At 36.3% G+C, this 6,181-nt stretch overlaps 1 long non-coding RNA gene across 2 annotated transcripts in view; it reads left to right on the plus strand.

The window, feature by feature from the left end:
* The window catches only part of LOC102011218, a 10,380-nt gene extending 5,443 nt beyond the window's left edge, over positions 1-4,937 (plus strand). For both annotated transcript variants that reach the window (XR_001234179.1, XR_261091.2), the window contains exon 5: positions 4,216-4,937. This is a non-coding gene — a long non-coding RNA (uncharacterized LOC102011218). The remainder of the gene's footprint in view (positions 1-4,215) is intronic.
* The last annotated feature ends 1,244 nt before the right edge of the window (positions 4,938-6,181 follow it).

The raw sequence follows: 6,181 nt of genomic DNA on the forward strand, positions 1-6,181 counted from the left end.
CTCATGCTTGCCAGGCAGGCGCTGTGCTGCTGAGCTAAATCCCCAGCCCTGATGTGTACTCTTTGAAGCAAGGTGACAGGACAGTGTTATCCCACCAAATAAAACGTGTGAACCTGGGTGGGATGGAGAGCCCTGCTCCCTGCTGTTAGCTGAGATCAAACCTGTAGATAAGAGGTTATGACTTCCCAGGGCATAAAACAGTACATATCAGAGCTTATGCACCGATCCCAAAACCTTAGATACTACCTCAAATTGTGTTAAACAGATCACTCTTTCTGCATTTCTTTCTCTCTGCATATTGCAGAGATGATTTCAGGCCTCCTACATAACCCAGCTCACAGCCCTCATGTACTTCCCACCATTCTCACAGTGACTCATCCTCAAGCCACAACCTTCAGGAATTAATAAAACCAGGTTTGGCCATCAGTCAAGGCCTTTGTTCCAGTTAGCCATTATCCTAGCTGGACTTAGGGCCCTTGGCTCCCCACAACTACAAATATACCTGAATGTCTTTATTCTCACCATGGTAGATTGGAATTAACTCACTAGAAGTCCAATAACTTTCCCATGGGATTATAAGTATAAACTTAATGGGCAGCGATGAGGATCAGGAAGGGCTCTCTATAGATAGTTACCTGGGTGTTTCCAAGCATTTATGTTGCATTACATTTCTTCCTTAAATTATACTTCTTTGGTTTCTAGCTTTCAGGCATTATATTTTTATTTCCTATTATAATAGACAGGAACTTAGCTCACTTACATTCCCAACCTTTCTCTTTTCTCCATCCTATTAGTTTTCCAAACTTGGAGAACTTATTTCTCAACATTGTCTTCATTCTGGTACTGGATATTTGTATTGCATCTTGAAATAACATAGAGGGAATTTTTGGACATCTGTGTTAGACTTGATAAAGAATTATTACTTTTTAAATAGATATAAAAATAAAGATGAATCCAAGGTAATAAGGGAAAAATTAAATATTGAATTTGTATAAAACTGAGATTTTAAAATCTTTTCCAGTATTTAAATGAGAAGTTTGAACTTGCCTACAGGAACATAGCCTTTTTGAATAATATTTTAAGCTTGAATAGTTACCTGTAGTTTCTTGTCAGGACTTTCAAAATATGATCTTTTAAAATTCATAGTAGTAACTATGGAAGGCTGAACAATGACCTCCAAAGATAACCAGGTTCTAATCACCCAAATTTGTGAATGTTGCCCTTTATGGTAACAGGGATTTTGCAAATGTGATTAAGGATTTTCAAACGGAGAAATTATCTTGAATTATCTGGGTGAGTCCTAAATGTAATCACAGATTTCTCATATAATGTAGGCAGAGGAAAATTTTAATACAGCAAAGACAGAGGAAGAAAGCAATGTGGTAATGGAATCAGAGAAAGAAAAGGCAACGTCTTCCAAGGCTATGAGCCATGGAAAGAAGTTATCCTCCCTAAACTAGAAAAGGCAGTGAAATAGATTCTCTCCTCGGTCCTCCAGAGGTTGTGTAGCCCTGATGATACTGATTTACACTGAGAGAAACCTGTTTCAGATTTATGAGAATGAATATTTGTTGTTATAAGTAACCCAATTTTGGTAACTTGTTAATCCAGTTACCACTCATGAGAAACTTTGCACAAATTGGTAATAAAAAATTGTAAAAATCCTCTTTTGCAACCATTCCAGTTTCACGATGATTGATATATCCAGAGTCCAGCAGCTCTCTTTTTTATTGACGAACACAATGATGTAATTGAATGTGATAAGGCAAATGGATTTTTAGTCCAATTGAACTGTTTTCTAGAAAGTATTTTAAAATAATGAGGCTTAAATTTGCAAGACATGCATACATCGTTGAATCAATCAGATCAGAATTTCTTTGAGGGCCATAAAAAGGCACATCAGCTGCAAACAATCAGAAATATCTGATGTCTGTGAAGTCAGAATTTCAGAGCCACAAGAAGTGCACCATCCAAGAGCCCAGGCTGTCGGTGATATATTAAGCATAGCCAAGTAGATATTGGATCATGTGGACATCTACTTCAGAAACCAGCTCCTGAGCATATTGCTCTTCACCTTAGGTAAGAGTGCAGTCAAACTTCTGATGTTTATCATCTACTTCACCTATAAAGACTCTTCCTTCTTTGGAGCCTGCTTCCCAGAAACTCTGACAAAGGCTACTAGCAGTTGCAGACAACCAGTTCAGGTGCTCCTTTACTTCCCCAAAGTCAGAAAGGATCAATATTCTGTTTTGCAACTGTCAACCATTCAAAAATACAATTAGAAGGTTCTTGTCTATCTTATCCCTCCCACCACTGCTTGACAGAACAGGAGAGAGAGAAGGAGAAACCATCTGGAGCAGAGAACAGTGTGGGGAAACAAGCTAGTCTCAATTATCCGTGACTTTCAGCCAGAGTTTTACAGAAGAAAATGAGAGGTCAGCAACCTACTGAAGTTCTTGCTTTGCACAGATCTACAGTAAAAAAAATTAAAACTGAAATTATTCAAGTAGTTGAAATAACTATGTTGAAGGCTACCACTTAGATCTAGAATGCCTTCCCAAAGGCTCATGTATTCAGAGGTGGGGGTCTTAGAAATTGATTGAATCATGGATGCAGAAGTGAATGTAGTGTTAGCAGGTAGGGTCTGGTCAAAATAGGCCAATTTTGGGGGGTGTGACCTGGAAGGGTACGTATATCTCCCTCCCAGGATCTTCCTTTCTCTCCTCTTCCTGATCTTGAGGACATGAGCAGCTTTTCTCTGCTCCGCTCTTCTTCCATGCAGTTTCTCCCATAGAGCTGGCTGACCATGATGAGACCTCTGCAAGTGTAAACCAAAATAGTTCTCCTTTAAGTTGTGGATTGCCAGGTATTGTAGCTCACTGATGAGAAACTAAGACAAGTGTCTAGATTTGAAGCAAAACAGATTCAGAGATTCTCAGCTGTTTGATATGTTAGCTTTTCTAATAGACCAGAGTTGGATGAAGATTAGATAAAGCCACAAATGGAGTAATAGGAGAACGAAAGGAAAAATGACCCAGATCCACCAAAAATTTCTTTAAGCCAATGTTAGACTGCGATTTGTACTAGTTTCTTAGAGATAAGAAATTAATACTAAAGCCAAACTGATAATATTTCAAATTTTTGTGTTTATATACTTTTATATATGTATATTGGTGTGCATTTTCATACACTCATAAGTTTATTAATAATTTATATTCTTTCTTATTTAAAAAAATTGAAGCCGAAATGTGTATATTTCTGATTAAGCTGATTGCATAGTAAAATGGATATAGAATAGTTCATTCTGTAGTGGAAATTCAGAATAGTCATTCTCATCTATTGTCTTCAGATAATCATGTTAAAGAACCCATTCATTAATATTTTTTAAGTGTCTCTTTCTTTCAACTTACTTCTGAACCCCAATGATGATGTAGATTCTGGTCCAGGGAAATTTAGGTAGTAAAATTCCTTCTTGTAAGCAATGTTCTAGACTAGGTATGTTATACATTACATGATCCATTTCTAAAGCTATAAACACTTTAGTCCTTTCTGTAGAATCTTCATGAAATATGTGCCATTATCTAAGGGTTTGCTTATTTATTAGTGTTTTTTTCTATTTCAGCTGCTTATAACACTTGATACCAAAGGAGGCAGAAGGGTTTGTTAGGAGAAGCAGCCCTTAGAAAAAGTTTTTAAATTTTCAAATTTTGCCACTTAGAACCTGAATAACGTTGGATACATTATTCAGATAATTTGATGAACCTTCATTTCCCTACCTAAAGATGAGAATAATAGTAACCTATTTTGCCTCTTGTAGAGTTATTATAAATATCATCTCCTGTATCCTGTCATAATATTAATCTTGTTATTCTAGTTTCTTGATTTATTATTTCTTATTTAATAATTACTTTACCACTGTAGACTGTAAGGGCAAGACCCAGGTCTTATACCTACAGTGTATCACAGTGTTTGGCCAAAAGAAATCTGTTGAATGAATTATCAAGTGAGATATTTATGAATTAACCTTAATAACTGCAGAGTGCTATACAGAAAATTGATATTAGATTTTTCCTATTATTTTTATAGGAAATGTGTTTTGGGTGGCAAGTAGCTTATAATTTTACTTTAATACAAAAAGAGGTCATTTCTAAACAGCTCCTGTTATAATAGATTATTTGGAAAGATGACTACACTTCTTTCTATCCCTGTCTCCAGTTCTTTGCAATATGACTTTATCCCTCCTTCTAATAAGAAGTAGAGTCTGGCTTGGCCTGGTGACTTTCTTTGACCAATAGTGTATGGCAGAAGTGATGGTGGATGACTTCTAAGCCTTGGCCTCAAGAAGCTTTTCACCTTTCAGCTTCAGCCCCTGGAATACTGCCCTGCAGCTGTATGGGCAGGAGGATTTTGACCTGCTGAAAAATGACAGGCTGCCTGAATTAAAGATGAATTTTTCCAGTGGAAGCCTCTTAGACCAAACAGTGTGAACTGCCAGATATATTTTGGAGACTATTTTAGGCTATCTAGTCTTGTCAAGCTGTTTAATGAATCAAAATTTGCCACATCAGTGACCTAGACAAGACCAGTAGAAGAATGGTCTAAATTGTGTTTTTCAAATCCTTTGGGAAGAGATTTCCTTTTATCTTTCTTTCTCAGGTTGGGTGCCCCTAAAGTTAAAAATCTGCTTTTCAACTAGAGTTTTTGTAATTCTCCAAATAGAATATTGTGAATTTTTATTTTAGAATGTATTTTGCCACAAACTTAAATATGTTGCTTTGAATATGCATTGTACACATAGAATATTCTGTGCAGTGTCACAACTGTAAAAATAATGATATAAGTTGGGTGTAGCGATGCCTGCCTATAATACCATGATTCTTGGAGGCAGAGGCAGGAGGATTGCAAGTTTGAGCCCAGTCTGGGTGATTTAACAAGACTATGTCTCAAAATTTAAAAAAAAATTTTTGTTTGTTTAAAGGCCCTGGATTTGGGGCTGGGAATTTAGCTCAGCAGCACAGCGCCTGCTCGGCAAGCTCAAGGTTGTGAGTTCAATTCCAGGTACCAAAAAAAAATAAAAAATAAAAAATAAAAAAAAATAAAGGCCCTGGATTTAATCCTTACTGTTGAGACAAAAATGAAGCCACAACTCAAATGCCACTAATAGGGAATAGTTATCAATATAAATCAGTTACTAGGAAATATAGCAGTATATATAATGACTATATATATTGACAGTGAAAGATACTCTTTGAAAGCTAAACAGCAAAAAAAGGAACTAATGCAGTATTTTTGTACAAATAGTTTTCTTTCTACCTCAGTTCTTTTTTTTTTTGGCTATAGTGAGGATTAAACTCATGACCTTGCACTTGCCAGGCAGGCACTTATGCCACTGAGCTATATCCCCAGCCCTTCTACCTCAGTTCTTAAAAACTGGCAACACAGCCCCACAAATTCTTACTATTAGAGTTCTCACTGCTTTCTTGGGTGGAACATTAGTCAAATGGCTTAAGCTCTGATACCTTTCAAGAAATTGTTTGGCAAATGAGAAATTCCTACTTCCTGGCTACACCAAATGAGTAAACATTACTCCTCTGCTTCTCACTCTCCATCATGCTATCTCCTTTTATTTCTTTTTTCCCTAAATTGGTACTGTGGATTACTTTTTAAATGTCCAGGAATTGAGGCTGATATTGATTTTCTCTTCTTATAAGGGGTGATTTTGAGTCGTAATATCTGACCTAATTTGGGCAACAGGAAACACACAGAAAAGGTTCTGTGCCATGGCCTATAATAATGTTGACAATTCTTAATTTACACCTTTCCCCAATCTATTCCTAAACACTGGGAATAAACAGTGAAAGGGATTGCCCTACTGGTTGGAAATAGTAAAACTCAAAATTATTGGGGCTCCCTCTTTGAAATAAAAGATATTTAACACCTATCTGTATTCAGCTTAATTTACCATCAATTCTGGAGCAATGGGTTAAGTCCCACTCAAGTCTTATCTGTCAAAAATAGGTTGCAGGAAATAGAGAAAAGAAAAATTCCAGGAATGGAGAGAAAAAAATAGGAAAAGAAATATGAAGAAAAATATGCATTTTCAGATAAAATGTGCCCATGAAAATTTGAACTGGATGACCAAAACTATTTTCTTTTTCTTACGAAACTTCATGCTGAGCAT

This window comes from Chinchilla lanigera, unplaced genomic scaffold (assembly GCF_000276665.1).
Source record: "Chinchilla lanigera isolate Chin_1 unplaced genomic scaffold, ChiLan1.0 scaffold00023, whole genome shotgun sequence".
Taxonomy (NCBI): domain Eukaryota; kingdom Metazoa; phylum Chordata; class Mammalia; order Rodentia; family Chinchillidae; genus Chinchilla; species Chinchilla lanigera.